This window comes from Macrotis lagotis, chromosome 1 (assembly GCF_037893015.1).
Source record: "Macrotis lagotis isolate mMagLag1 chromosome 1, bilby.v1.9.chrom.fasta, whole genome shotgun sequence".
NCBI classification, from domain to species: Eukaryota; Metazoa; Chordata; class Mammalia; order Peramelemorphia; family Peramelidae; genus Macrotis; species Macrotis lagotis.
Genome location: NC_133658.1, coordinates 340,812,449 through 340,829,121, shown reverse-complemented (window position 1 = coordinate 340,829,121; position 16,673 = coordinate 340,812,449).

Here is a 16,673-nt window from a genome sequence, read left to right as displayed (position 1 = left end):
AACATTGTGCTTCCATACTAAGGAAACGTGGCTTCAAGTGTTAGACTAGGAGTCAGGGAGATCTAAGTTCAAATTTGGCCTCAGGCACTTACCAGCTATATGATTTGGCAAGTCTCTTAACCTCTCTGAGCTTCAGCTTCCTCATACTGAAAATGAGGGTATTGGATTCATTGATCTCTAAAGTTCCTTCTAGATCTATTTACCTATCATCCTGGTAACAAGGGAAGTTGACATATATAGGAGAATAGTGACTAGGGAGATGTATTTGGTTTTAGAAAGTTACTGGGATAGTGAGGGAAACCATGGGGGGAGTGAAATGATATGCCCTTTGCATGAAACAATGCCATATTGATTGGTTTATGGTTCCCAAAATGGAAAGGGAAATGGTGGAGGGAGGTGGTGCAAAAGGTAGGTAAGGGAAGGATGTTTGGTGAGAAGAGGGTCATTGTTGAAATGGGCTACAAGAGATATTCCCTAATCAGTACAATGGGGTCATGGAGTATGAATTCCAAATTCATTTCTTTCTTTATTATTTATTTATTATTTAGTCATTGATTAATTAACTAATTAATTTTTCCAGCTACAGGCATTGGCAATTTTTGCCAATCACTTTTTTTGCTAGGTTTTGAGTTTTATATTTTTTTCCTCTTCACTACCCCCTCCCCCTGATAGAAATCAATCTAATATAGGCTATATATGCACAGCCATGTTAAATATAGATCCATACCAATCATGCTATAAAAGAAGAATCAAATCAGAATGGGTAAAAAAAACATAATACCTAAGACAACTTTTGAAAATTGAAGATAATAAGCTTTGTTCTGCAATTATTTCATTCCTTCTCTGGGTATGGATGGTATTTTCCATCACGACTCTTTTAGAATTGTCTTTGATTTTTGTGCTGCTGAAATGAACAAATCCGTAATAGTGGATCATCACCCAATGTTATGGTTAGTGTGTTCAATGTTTTTCTACTTCTGTTCACTTCACTTAGCATGAATTCCTGCAAGTCTTTCCAGGCTTTGCTGAAGTCCAAGTTTCATAAGCATATAGTAATGATGTTAGCACAATGGCTCTGTAGACCTTCAGTTTGATAGTCCATCTTAATACCTTTTCTCTCACACCCTTTCTTTTGGAGCCCTGCAAATACTAAGCTAACTCTGGAAGTGCCTGTGTCAACTTCATTAACAATGTGTACCTCCCTGTCAAGATAAGTGAACTTAATTCACAGTAATTCCTTGTTCCACATGTGAATGGTATGGTGTTAGCTAATGGAGCACCTGTGTTTTCTGGGTGTTAATTGTAAGGTCAAAGTTAGCACAAGTAGCGGAGGATCCATTCTAATGGGGTAGAAGGAGACAATAAGTACATTAAGAAGCTTAAGCAAATCATTTTTTTGTTGTTGTTTTTCAGTTATGTCCTACTCTCCATGACTCCATTTAGGATTATTTTTAACAAATACTGGAGTAATTTGCCATTTCCTTCTCTAGTACATTTTACCAATGAGGAAACTGAGGTAAACAGAGTTAAGTGACTCATTCAGGGTCACACAACTAGTAAGTGTCTGAAACCAGATTTGAACTCTTGAAGATGAGTCTGACTCCAGGTCAATGCTCTATCCATGTTCACCTGTCAATGCAAATAATTATATGCAAAGTAGTTAACTGGATTATAACTTGGCAGAAATGATACTAGTAGTAGTGGTACTGGTGGCTGAGAGAGAACATGAAATGCTTTCAAGGTATCTAAGATAAAATTACATCATCATAGGATATAGAATTGGATGGAATACTAGAGATTATTTAATATAACACCCCCTACTTCCCAAATGAGGAAATCAAGGACCAAATTCTCATTGTAGATAATCAATTGCTTCCTACTTCTGGGAATTAAGACAGATTAGGCAGTTTTCATGCCAATTTATTTATAGAGACACATTTTTCTGAAACTGACCTGGAGTAGAAAAGAATTTTGTCAGTTCTTGTACTGGGGACATAGTCAAAGATTCTTTTTCATTTTTATTATGAACTTAGTCATCACCAAACAAAAATTTTTGAATATATAAAGAACAAAAATGTATATGAAGCTATGAATTTATAAATTCCATGAAAATAACAACAATTATAGCTAACATTTATTAAGCTCCTATTATGTGCCAGACACAATGTTAAGAGTTTTACAATTATTATCTCATTAGATCCTCAGAATAACTCTAGGTGAGAGATGCTATTAACATCCACATTTTACAGTTGAGAGAAAAAGAAGACTACAGGAGTTAAGTGACTTGCCCAGGGGAATAAGGCTAAATGTCTAAGGCTGGATTTGAACCCAGGAAGTCTTTACTCTTTGCCCTCCAGTTTTATTAACTAAATTACCTAGCTATTGTTATTTTCAAGTGTATCTCAACAAAATAGTAACAAAATTACTCTATTTACTTCTTCTGGATTTTATTTTGTTTCCGTATATATGTATATGTATAGATAGATAGACAGACAGATCGATAAATAGATAATATTTTATTTTATGGCTCTTTCTTTTTTTTCCCTTTTCTTCCTTTTTTCTTCCTATGAAATCATACTGCCTCCTTGTGAACAAGTATAATCATGAAAAACAAATCAAATTGGCCACATTTTATGTATGCCTCATTTTTTTGTCACTATTACTTTTTTTCTTTGCCAAAGTGAGATGTAGAATGGTGGAGTGAAGAACAGAGAGGGGAAGAGGAACATATTTCATCATCAGTCTTCTGAAATCATTATTGACTTGATACATTAATAAAAGTTCTGAAGTTTTTCCAAGTTATTTTTTAGTTTTATTTTTATGGTTTCTGCTTATTTTTATCATGTTTCAGTTTATACAAGTCTTCCTTTTCATAAATTTTCATTTTCATAATTTTCTGTGGAGTAATAACATTTTACTAATTTTAACCATAATTTGATCAATAATTCCTAAATGTTGAAAACCACTTTGTTTCTGGTTGTTTATTACTACAGAAATGTTATTATAAATATTTTTGTATGGATGAGTCCTTTCCCTCTGTATTTACTTCTTTGAGAGTATATATTTGACAATGGTACTGTTGGGTTGGACAGCACTTTCAAGAGACACAGAAACTCTGTTAAAATGGATGACCAACCTTCTATAAATGTAAAAGACATATGCATGTAGAATATAAATTCCTTGAGAATAAGAGCTATTTCATTTGCCTTTGTATTCCTAGCATCTAGCATCTCCCTTCCTTCTTCCCTTTCTTTTTCTCTTCCTTACCTCCTTCCTCCCTTCCTTTGCTTCGTAGAAAGTGGTATAAATGAGCCCACTAACCTCATGGAATGAGCAAGTATAAGGGAGATAGATCATGGTCCCAATTCAGAGAAGTAGATTGTATTTCAGTTCTTGAGATATATATATATATATATATATATATATATATATATATATATATATATATATGTGTGTGTGTGTGTGTGTGTGTGTGTATATGTATATACACATATATATATATATATATATATATATATATATATTTAGTATATATCTCTTTGTAAAAGCTATTTTTTTGTTAATTAGTTGAATGAAGCCATGCCAATGGTCACTTATCTCTGGTTTGGGGGGAGGAGTCATATCTTTTTGAATTAGACTTGAGACTATAGAATTAGAAGAATTATACCACTGCTGAGCCCTAGGGGAAGTTGTAACTATTCCTCCTCCATCGGATGCAAGTCAGTAAGGTGGAATAAAGACCCTGTTTTGTCTAGAGCACAGTAGGATTTATGAATTTCTTTTTATTGATTCCATTAAATACAAAGAAAGGGTTAAATGCATTAGTAATGAGAGAAGGTGTCTCTTAGTGTGTACAGGAAAAGAAAAAGGCAGAATCTCATTTTTTAATATAAAGGCTGAGACAAGATAAAGAAATGGATCCTTTGAGCAAGTTTCTTGTGATTTCCCGGATGAGATTCTGAAATTCTTATCTGAAAGTGAAATTTGGCTCTGTGTCAATTACCCAGACCCAGCCAAACAATTCTAATTCTCTGGCAGTAGCTTCTCTGTTGTGACTGTAGCTATTTTGTAAGAAGTCTGCTTCAAGGGAACAATTTAGGTCCAAGATTTTTAAGGTTCTAGAAACTCACACCGTTGTCTTTCCTCTTATGCCAAATTTAGAACTCATCCAAGAATTTCTGTTGAAAAATTTTAGAAATACATGAAGCAACTCTGATTAGTTTCCCTCATGAACAATTCTATTTTCTCCCCTTCCTGAAGATAAAGTCTGCATCTTTAGTCTGTGACTCCTGGTGTGTTAGATTTTTGTCCTATGAGCCCTCCTTTCCTCTTCTGTCTCAGAAATGCAATTTGGTAACTCAGGAGAAAATGCTTCATGATGAGCTGAATTATCCTTAAGAACCCAGGTACAGTATTGTGGGCAACTGGACAAAGTGTTATTTTCTTATATCATTATTTGGACTTGCATAATGTAACCCAGAATGGGTCTATGGATTTTTCCTTCCCAGTGACAGAAAGTGAGGGTACTTGTCTCATTGTTCCCACCAGGAAAATACATCATTGGTTTTGTTCCTCCTTGGTGCATTTCATTGCCTAAGGAATTCAAACTGGTAATTCACTTTAGAATGTTTTAGGAAGCTTCAGTAAGAATTTTTTTTTTCTCAGACATATGGAATCAAAGAAATTCTAAATTCTAAAGTGATGAAGTGAGCTTCATTAGAATTGAAAAGGTACCTTAGGACAGAAATATCAAAGTTGGATCACAAAACTCCAGAGTGCAGCCCAAAATAAGATTAAAATGTGATTGGGAAATGCTTAACAAATAATCAAATACAATAGAAAATAATAATATGTTATATGTGTGATTTTCTTTTTAAGGTTTTTGCAAGGCAAATGGGGTTAAGTGGCTTGCCCAAGGCCACACAGCTAAGCAATTATTAAATGTCTGAGGTCACATTTGAATTCAGGTCCTCCTGACTCCAGGGCTGTTGCTCTATCCACTGTACCACCTAGCCACTCCAATGTGTGATTTTCTAAGTCAACATGCAACCCATAGGAATCTATTTCTTTTTACAAAGGTTTTAAATTTATTTTGTTTAATATTTCTCTGTTATAACCTTAAAATTTTTCATATTTCCATATTAGCCATGCTTCAAACATAAACAAGAAAAATAAAGTTAAATTATAATAAGTAATAGTTAAATAATAAGTTAAATAAAAAAAGCTTTTAAAAAGTATGATCCAATCTGTACTTAGAGATGATCAATGTTCTCTATGGAGGTGGATAGCATTTTTCATCATGGAACTTTTGATCAAATTATCTAAGGCTTTCACAGTTGATAATCCTTACATTATTGTTGTTAGTATGTAGTGTTCTCTTGGTTCTGCTCATTTCACTTTGTATCAGTTAATAAGAAACTTCCCACATTTTTCAGAAACTGAGGGATCTGATTCTATTTGAGTTTGACACCACTACCTAGCTGTTTAGATTGCTGAACATGGAATGTCAGAGCTAGAAGGAATCTTAGAACATAGACTATTACACATGAAAAAGATTTTCAACATCATATTGAACTTTCTAATTTTAAAGATGAGGAAACTTGGGCAATTAATCAATCCTTTCTATTTTCAAGAGTGGGAATATTAATATAAAAAGTAGATGAAAGAAATGGCCAAGGTCTACTAGTTAATACCCTCTCTACAGTATCACTGCTAGCTCGAACTCTAATTTTCTAGACAGGAATATAGCCATAACTTTCTTCCAGATCTCAATATGTGGATATGCCCTTGTTATTCTTGCAATGCAGAATACCAAGTAACTGTAAAAACAATTAATGGATACTAACTATTGGTGGGAACAGCCTACCATCTGCTGGTTGTATGATGTATTACTCCTATAAGATAGAATTGTTAACAGCTGAAAGGCATCTTAGAGGTTATCCAGGTCTATTTCTTTATTTTATGAATAGAGAAAAAGAGTCACAGAGAAATGCAGTGAATTGCTTAAATTCACATAACTAAATAACCTAATATTTATAATAAAATGAAATGCTATAAAGTAAAAGTCGGAGTAGTGAGTTTCCTACCAGCCTTACTCAACATAGATTAGGGAGGAAGTCATTTATCTGTTTATAATTTGAAGTTGCTCAGGTTAGGATCCACTGTTCACATATAATCCCACATTGATTTGCTGGGATATCTTACACTTTGACATTGGAGGTACCTTTATTTAATTCTTATTTTTTCATTTTTAATTTATGGAGTAAAACAAGTATTTCCATAGCTGAGTATAATAAAAAAGATGATTCTACATGAAACTGCAAATCTTTTATGTGCAACTTGCCATTTCTTTTAAAAAATATATAAATATAATATAGTTATCATGTAAATTTCATTTTTTCCTCTCTCCATTGAGGCATTTGTTTATAAAAGAAGATGAGTGAACAGTGCCCAGTTTTATCTCTGACTTCACACTTCATCATAGAATTAGATTTGGAACCCAAATCCTCTGACTCCTACAATCTCAGATCTGTTGATCTTTTTGTTATATCCTACTACCACTCCAATTATTATTAACTTTCTAACAGTGTGTAAATGAACAAGTAAACTTAACCTCTTAGAACCTCAATTTCTTCATATATAACAAAATAGGTGCAACAATACTTGTAGAACCTACTTCATATCAAAGGCAATATCAAATCAGATCAATATATATATATAAAATATTTACAAGCTATGCCATACAATTCAAATATGAACTATTAGTGTTAGCTTTAATTCAATTAGCAAATAAAATTATGAATTATAGACATGAGTGATATTCAATGGCTTAATTTAATTTACTAGGAAAAGCAAGTTCATAAGATGTTGAAAGAAAGACCTTGTGGTTATGATGGTTCTAGATTTGGAGTCCAGAAGACCTGGGTTTGAACTGCAGAGCTGCTTCTAGCTACCTCGGAAAATTTTTCCCTCTCTGAGGTTCAATTTCTTCATTATAAAATGAAAACAATAGTTCTTGTTTTACTTGTTTCACAGGATATTGTGGGGAAAAAATTCTTTATAAAAGGGAGAAAATTTCACTGTTACTTATTGTCCTTGACTTCTATCTCCAGTTGCTAGCTCTCTAGGTAATCATGTGGTGCTGAGAAGAGCTGTTTTAAAGTGAAGGGAAAAGATGCTTATTCTAGACATCTTTCCTTGGACAACCATTTTGAAACCACCAGGAAACTAACTACCTATATCATCTTGAAGAATTCATTTGACCTTTGGAGCCTCAATTATCACATATGTTAAGCAAAAGAGGGTGGAGTTAGATGATCCCAAAGGTCCCTACATACTTGTTATCCTGTGGCATTTATGATTCATAGATTTCTATATTTTTAGCTGGAAGAAACCTTAAATCCTCCTATATTACAAGGGAGAAAAACAAGTCCAGAAGTTAAATGACTTGCCCAAGTGTAAATATCAGAAGGAAAATTTGAACCCAGGAGACTCAAGGGCAGCTATTCTTTTTATCACATCTCTCTGCCAGCTAATGTTGTTGCTTCTCTCATAAATAATCCAGTAATGAAATGGTGAAATTGACCATTTTGCACCTGAATGAATTTTTATATAGTGAGATCTCACAAGATCACATTCCCTGGACCTCTTTTTCTGATACCAAAAAGACTGTTTTTCTCAGGGAAAGAAAAGTGGAGAATGAGACCTCTACTGGCTGCTTGTATTTTTTTAATATACAAATTTTGGGAATATGGAAAGTGTCAGCAAATATACCTCTAGTCCTAGTCTCTTATAGCCTCTGAAATACCACATCCTGGGTAGCAACCTTTTTATTCTGAATTTAAATGAACACTCAAAAGAATTTCTATACATATAGCAGAACACAAAAAAGATTCTCTTTGCTTGTCTTGCTATCTTTTAAATTTTATAAATTCCACATTTATTTTTAAAGTGTTCTGTTTGTCTGTGATTCCTATTGAATTTTCTTCTGTGCATTGAAAAAATGCTTTTGATTGGCACCACTATTTAGCAACTTCAATTCTTCCCCTATTAAAAAATCAAGATAAAGAAAAATAATAAAAACCATAGTGAAGCAAAAATGCATCCATGCACACTTGTCATATCCAAACATGAATATTTTTTCCTGCCAAACATGTCAACGACTTCTATGTTTTGGGGTAGCTTACATGTCTTATCAAAGATACTGTGAAGACATGATTGGTCATTACATGGGATTAGAGTTCTTTTAGAGTTGTTTTTCTTTACAGTACTGTTGTCCAGATAAAAATGATTTTTCTAACTGGGTTCTGATCACTTTGATCTGTGTCAGTTCATACTACTCAGTATTTTCTGAAATTGTTCCTTTGCTCATTTTCTTATGGCATAAGATTATTCCATTAGATTTTTATATCACTGTTTTGTTCAGTTATTCCCTAACTGTCGAAGAAAAAATTTAAGGCATCCTTGAAGATGCTAATTATTTTCTTCCCCTTTCCCCTTATCCTCACTACTTGAAGCTAATCCCTCTCTGGAATTATCAGTTATCTTTACTGGTCTCTCCTTCCTTACACATATCTCTGCTTGGTTCTCAGTTGAGTTCTATGTATTTCTACACCAAATTTTGCATGAGTATGTGTGTTCTATTCCATTTTGTAGATTTTGAAAAAGAGTGAGATAAATCTAATGACCATTCCTTCATGTGTAATTGTCTTATCATGATCCAAATTATAAATATTAGAAAGTTCCATTCTTCTTTGTTTTTCCTCTTATTTATAAATATTCCACTCTCCCTTTCCCAAATACTAAGAACAATGATTCTATCTCCAGGACTTCTTTTTTTAAAAAATAATAATTCCTCAATAATTTTTTTTTGTTTTTTGGAAGGCAATGGGATTAAGTGACTTCCCCAAGGTCACACAACTAAGTAAAAATTAGTCATCTTAAATTGGATTTGAACTCAGGTCCTCCTGACTCCAGGGTTGGTGCTGTATCCAATGCACCACCTAGCTGCCCCACTCCTTTAATATTCTTGCAGGACATTAAGGTTCTGAAGTTATACTTTTTTTATTTCAAACTTCAAAACTAAATCAAATTATTTCCACAAATACCTTTTTCAGTCATTTTTCAGTCATGTCTGACTCTTTGTGACCCTTTTTGGAATTTTCTTAGCAAAGATGTTCGAGTGGTTTGCCATTTCCTTCCCCACCTTATTTTACAGATGAGCAACTCAGGCAAACAGCAGAAGGTAACTTGTTCAGCATTACAAAGCTAGTAAGTGTCTGCTTCTCTATCCATTGTGCCACCCACAAAGAACAAAAAAAAAGATGATTATATACAAAATTGCATATGACTTTTATGACCAGCATATTTTTTTCCTTTTAGGTATATGATAGGCTTATCTTATTGCTTTAAATATTTTCATACTTTGTTATTCCCTTAGGTCTTCTTTCTCTCCTCTACATTTTTGAAAAATATGTTTCAATGAAATCTTCTGACTTTGTTTCCCTTCCCTTTTTCTACTCTCCTTTTCTCTCTTCTCTCCTTTCTTTGTCACTTCACTTTGTCTTTCTTTGACCCCCAAAAAATATTGAGGGAAAAAAAAGAAAAAATAAGGAGCTTGTGATGAATATAATTAGACAAACAAAAATAAATTTCCATACTGACTGTAACTGAACCTGAACAAATTAATCAACATGCATTTATGCACTTATCTCTGCTTTCTTTCTAGGTACTAGATTAACTCTTAAGGATATAAAGAAAGACAAAAATAGTCCTTGACCTTAAGGAGCTCACAATCTAATGGGGAAGATAGTGTGTTGTTTATTGTTCTTCCTTCATTCAAAGAGGACCACTGACATCACGAGAATGATGTCCTGGTTTGTTTATGAATTGAATTGAAATAAGACAGAGCTGTACAAATTAATCAACCCCACTCTCTCTTTCAGAGTCATTGAAGTCAAATGACTCTTAAGACAAAAATCAAGATGACTGGTAATGACCCAGGATGCAGTGAATGAGCTTGGCAGGAGAATGGTCCATTTTGGAAAAATGAGATTATCATATTATCTTTCACAGTCAATCAATAAATCAATCATCAGTGACTTGTTATGGACCAGGTATTAGGGAGGCAAATATCAACATAAGACAGTTCTTCCTTGCTTTCAAGGAGCACATATACTTTTTTTTTTGCAAGGCAAATGGGGTTAAGTGGCTTGCTCAAGGCCACACAGCTAAGTAATTATTATTAAGTGTCTGAGACCGGATTTGAACCCAGGTACTCCTGACTCCAAGGCCGGTGCGGTGCTTTATCCACTACGCCACCTAGTATACACCACATATACTTTCAAATGGTATGATGAAAGCTCAGCAAATAAAGGATATATGCAAAATAAATATATAATGATTTGGAGTATGTTTGTAATATGTCTGTGTCTGTGTGTCTATGTAAAATTTTTTTGAAAGAGCTTAAAATCAAATCAGCAGACATTTAGAAAGTATTTACTTTATGCTAGGAACTAGGCTAAGTAGAGAGAATCAAAGAAACACAGTGACATAATCCCTACTTCTTTTTTGATGGGGGAGACATCATATAACCATCTATTTATGTATAAATTATATAGGGTAAATTGAAGGTAATCTCTGAGGAAAGCCAGTAGCATTGCATAAGGTCCAGGAAAGGCTTCTTGAGGAATATAAGATTTTACATGAGACTTGAAAGAAGCCAGGAGGTGGAGACAGATTGCAGAATATTTGTGTGTGTGTGTGTGTGTGTGTGTGTGTGTGTGTATCATGAGGCGGGATAAGAATGTTGGAAAAGTGGTGTTGGAAAACAGATTATGAAAAACTTTAACTACCAAACATAGAATTTTATTTGGTCTTGGAGGCAATAGGGAGCCTCTGGAGTTAAGTATATGTGTAGAGGGTATGTGTATGCTAGCTAAATGGGGAGAGGCTTGTGGGAAGGAGCAAGCTATTTGAATAATGAGTAGTGGTGGTGCTGGAGGAAAGAAAAGAGTATTTGTGAGAGATATGAAGGTAAAACTGACAGGCCTAGGCCACAGATTGGAAATGGTAGATGTAAGAGTAAGGGGGCAAGGATGTCACACTGGCGAGCTTGGCTGACTGGGAGGTTGGTCTTTCTGTCTTTCTCTGTTTCTCTGTCTCTAACTCTCTGTCTCTGTCTCTTTGTGCCTCTCTGTCTCTGACTCTCTCTGTCTCTCTATCCCTTTCTCTATCTGTCTGTCTGTGTCTCTACCTGTCTCTGTCTTTGTGTGTGTGTGTGAGAGAGAGAGAAAGACTTGCCTGGGGTGACTCAGCTAATAAATATCTGAAGACAGATTTAAACTCGTTATTCTGACTCCAGGGTCATTGATCTACTATATCATGTAGCTATTTCTTCACCCCCCCCCTTATTTTTATGGGTAATTAAGTGACTAGAGGTTGGTCTATTTCAAGGAAACGAACTCAAAAATCTTTTTGCTGTTGTTATAAAACAGGACATAGGATATAATTTCAAGGATTCTTGCATGTGAATGTTAATAGCTGTAAATCTCTAAACAAATAATTTTAGCTTCTTGTTGATACATTTTTAAAACAAACAATCTTTGGTTTCTGTTTACTGATTCTTTTTAACTACTGTAGTTCCTTAGAGCAAACAGTTTTAAATCTCATTTGGCATTTTTTTCCTTTCTAACATGTACACAGAGAGATTACTAAATTTTTAGTAAGAATAGAGACCTAAAATCTTACTTTGAGATTAATTTCATTTTTTGCTTTTTTTCATTTTTGATCAAGCCAACTGTATCAATTTTATTTTTTTCTTCTTCAAGGAGAACTTGGGAATCATCCTTCTATTTTAATCCCTCTTTATTATATGTCTGGTTTTATTTTTAGTCAGAATTGAATGAATGAAAAAATATTAAACACTATGTGGCAAAAACTATATCAAATGCTGAGGCAACAGATAAAAAATCCTGCTTTCAAGATAAAAACTTTCTATGGTGAAAATAATACACAAAGAAGAGTATGGTTATAGGGTGAGTGAGAGGGCCTAGTGGTTTAAGGGTTCAGCTGAAAGTTTACTACCTAGGCCAAGGTTTACCAGATAATTTGCCAGGTCCTCCGGCAATGCGTAGGGGTTGCTAAACATAGTGGCCAGGAGGATGGTAAAGGGGCTGATTCTTCATTTTAGGAGGAGGATTATTATTGTTGACTCATTCAAGTAGTGGCAGCAACCCAGTTCATCTGTCAGGTGATAGTAGGGCTGGGTGGGCCTGATGCTGAGGGTTGGATTGGAGCAGACCCTTAGGATTCCCTGCCAAAGAGGTGGAGAGGTCTCACTGTCAGTCTAGGAGTGGGAAAGGAGAAAGTAGCATTGTCAAAAAAGGGTATCTCAGAATCTCTTCCTCTTGGGTCCTCAGAAAGACTAGTAATTTAGGGAAGGAGTATTTTGGAGGAACAACTGTATCAAATAGCACCTCTTGCAAAAGGAAAGTTGGAGAAAAATATTTTAATTGATGACTTTTAAATTAAATTTAAAATCAAGAGAAAACAGGTTAAAACAACTGACAAAGTTACTTAAATATTTCTCTGTAGTAACATCTAACTAAAGAGTACTTACTAACTGTAGTTAGAAAAGTATCTTATTTTAATGAAATTTAAAACTTCCCATTTTCCATCAGATAGCTATTGAGATGGTTCATTTCCTCCTCTTGTTTATCCATTCTGGTCATGTAATCCCCACATCTTCTCTCTTCCCCCCACCCCCACAGCCCATTATCAACTCCAGAAGGTCCCTGTTATCTCTTCAGGACCAACATTAAAACCTTCTATTCATATAAACACAATTTTAAGTTCTCTTCACCCAAATAAATTCAGATCTAAATAATTGGAAAAATGTCAATTGCTCTTTGTTAGGTCGAGCTAATATAATAAAAATGGTAATTCTACCCAAATTAAATTACTTATTAAGTGCCATACCAATTAATCTACTAAATAACTTTTATACCAAGTGAGAGAATATAGTAGCAAAATTCATCTGGAGCAACAAAAGGTCAAGAATAGCAAGGGAAATGATGAAAAAAATGTAAAGGAAGATAGTCTAGCTCTACCAGATCTAAAACTATACTATAAAGCAGCAGGCATCAAAACTGTCTGGTATTGGTTAAGAAATAGAGTAATGTAACAGTGGGTTACGATAGGTTCAAAAGAAACCACAATAAATTACTTCAAAAATCTACTGTTTGACAAACCTAAAGACATCAGTTTCCAGGATAAGAATTCAATATTTGACAAAGATGGCTGGGAAAACTGGAAAACAGTATGGCAAAAACTAGACAGAGACCACATCTCACACCCTATACCAAAATAAGGTCAAAATGGGTACAGGATTTAGACATAAAGAAAAGTACCATAGATAAATTAATAGACCAAGAAGAAATACTCTATCATATCTAAGGAAAGGGGATAAATTTATGATGAAACAAGAATTAGAATACATTATAAATTACAAAATGAATGACTTTGCATTAATAAAAGCAATGTTGCCAAAATTAGAAGGAAAGCAGAAAGCTGGGAAACAATCTTCACAACTATGAGTTCAGGGTCTCATTTCTAAAATATATAGAGAATTGTATCAAATTTATAAGGTTACAAGTCATTCTTCAATTGATAAATGGTCAAAGGATATGAATAGACAAGTTCAAATGAAGAAATTAAAGTTATACTTAATCATATGATTAATGATATGCTCCAAATCATTATTGATTAGAGAGATGCAAATTAAAACAACAATGAGGTATCATCTCACGCCTCACATCTCACAGATTGGCCAAGAGGATAAAAAAGGAAAATGATAATGGTTGGTGGAGTTGTTAATGGATCCAACCATTCTTGAGAGCAATATGGAACTATGCCCAAAGAGTAATAAAAAGGTCCATTTCCTTTGACCCAGAAAGTCCAGTTCTAGAAGAATTCATAAAAAATGGGAAAAATTCCACATTTCCAAAATATTCATAGCAGCCCTTTTTGTAGTGGCAAAGAATTGGAAATTGGGGGAATGTCCATCAATTGGGGAATGGCTAAACAAGTTATGGTACATGAATACCATGAAATATTATTTTTCTACAAGAAATCATAAATGGTTGGACTCTAGAGAAGCATGGAATGACTTATGGGTTGTGATGCTGAGCAAAGGGAGCAGAACCAAGAGAACATCGTACTCATTAACAACAACATTGTGAGATGTTCAACCTGGATGGAAACAGCTCCTCTCAGCAGTTCAGAAAGCTAAGACAATTGTATTAGATTGGTTATAGACAATGTCATCCTTATCCAGAGGAAGAAAAATAAAACAAAGTAAAATAAATCAAAACAAACCTTCAGAATCTGATGAACTCTTCATGAAAATTATTTCTTATGTATCTCTTTCCCTTAATCCTAATTCCTCATACTGAAAATGACTAATCTGTAAACATGTTTATCAAAAATATGTATGTACAATGCTAACCTGACTGTTTGCTGCTGATGGGAGGGGAGTAGAAAGGGAAGGCAGAAAGAAATTTTGTAACTTAAAAATACACATGTGCATATGGATGAAATAAATATAAATATATATATATATACATATATATATATGTATATATATATATATACAACCCTCTGTTTAGCAATTATAATCTATTCTCCCCCATCATCTTCCCAGACTTTTTTTTTGCAAAGCAATGGGGTTAAGTGGCTTGCCCAAGGCCACACAGCTAGGTAATTATTGAGTTTCTGAGACCAGATTTGAACTCAGGTACTCCTGACTCCAGGGCCAGTGCTCTATCCCCTGCATCACCTAGCCGCCCCCTTCTCAGACCTTTTATACTTTATGTTCCTCCCCTGCCCTTCCCCTTCTCCTGCTCCCAAATTCTAGAAAAGGATCTTATATTATAGTACCAACAGTTAAATTAGTTTTTCTAGATGATATAAAAACCTGTGATTCAGAGCATTCCCTGCTTCCTTTCCCTACTACCACTCTTGCCCTTGTAACTGCAGAGTGGTAAGGATGTTTTTCTCTCTTTCATTGATTACCTCAGTCAAAGAATTTGTCATCCATTTCCTAGATTACTGCTGATGAGCCTCTCTGAACTCATCAGACTTGTGGTCCTTGAATAGTAGAAACAATCTACCTCTGGAACCATGGTTGAAACTGTTCAAAGATGGTAAAGCCTGTCAGAGCTTATTCCTTACTGGCCCAGCTTGCAAAGACCCAGTGTCATCCTCTGCACCACAAGAAACATGGTCTTTGTGAGAGAGCATCAAGCTTGAAAGGCTTGGCATAAAGGCCTAGAGGTAAATTGTTTGTCTCTTTTTAGATGGTCATTAGCCTATTAAAGTTTAGAGAAGATCATTACTAGTTGAGCCACAGGGTGAGAGTATACACAAGGGTGAAATCACAGATAATTGAAGAAGATTTTATATTTTATATTCATATATTATATAATATAATTTATATTATATTGTAGTTTATCTATAATATGTAACTAACATTATAATTATATATTACCATTATTATAATATATTTATATATTATATTTATATTTTGCATTATATTATATTATAATATATTATGTTATGTTATATCATATATATTTAACATTTAATATATTTCATATTGATTTTAATTTAATATTTAATATACTTATATTTTCATATGTTACATACATACAAATATATATATATATATATATATATATATATATTTACATATATTACCCAGAGAACCTTCCCCTCCATCCCACATGAGGCAATAAGAAAATTTATTACAACTTAAAGCCACTGTGGTAGAAGTCCATGATTTTTTTCTACATACAATTCAGAGAACAAAGTAGAAAGATTGCCATATGACCTATATAGTCTTGCATCTTCATTTTATTGATGAGCAAAGTAAGTCTTCCATAAGGTGACTACTAAGAGAGGGAAAATATTAAAAGACAATTGCTATGAGGCTCTTTCAATTCAGAATGGAAGACAAAGATGATACTTAATGGTTTTGCTCCAATGATCATGGAGAATTCAAAAGAGTTATAATTGTTAAGAGGGAAAATCAGTAGTGTGAAAGAGGTGACGGATATGGCGAGAGTAAGAAAGACCCTTCAGAAAGGTAGGTGGTACCAGTTATGTGATTTAAATATTAAGGTTTTTTGAAAAATAAAGTTCTTGAGGAATAAAGGCAAGAAAGAAGGGAATGGGGTTCAGATTAAAATAAAACGTCTCAACTAAGGATCTTAGGAGTGGATTACAGGATATGTTTTTAGGACAGAGAATGTTGGCAGTTTTGAACTGTTAAAAAATGACAACATGGTACAAATGGAAAACACACTAAGAAAGGATAGTTATATATTGTCACAGAATCAGAACTTGAAAGGACTTTAAAAATCCAGGAAGGTGGACAAGACTGAGATCTCCTCCTCTTCTTCAGTTATCTATGTTTTGCTATACAATGATCTCATCCAAATCTTTTGTTTGTTAGATTTGAAAATTGTGAAAGAGAAAATGAACTGCCTAAGTCATCTAAGTAGCAAGTAGTAGATATAGGATAGAAAACCAGGCTTTTTGCTTACAAAATTAGTGTTCTTTCCACTATCTCCTATGACCCATTGAAAGAAAACATTTATTTCTATAAATTGCCA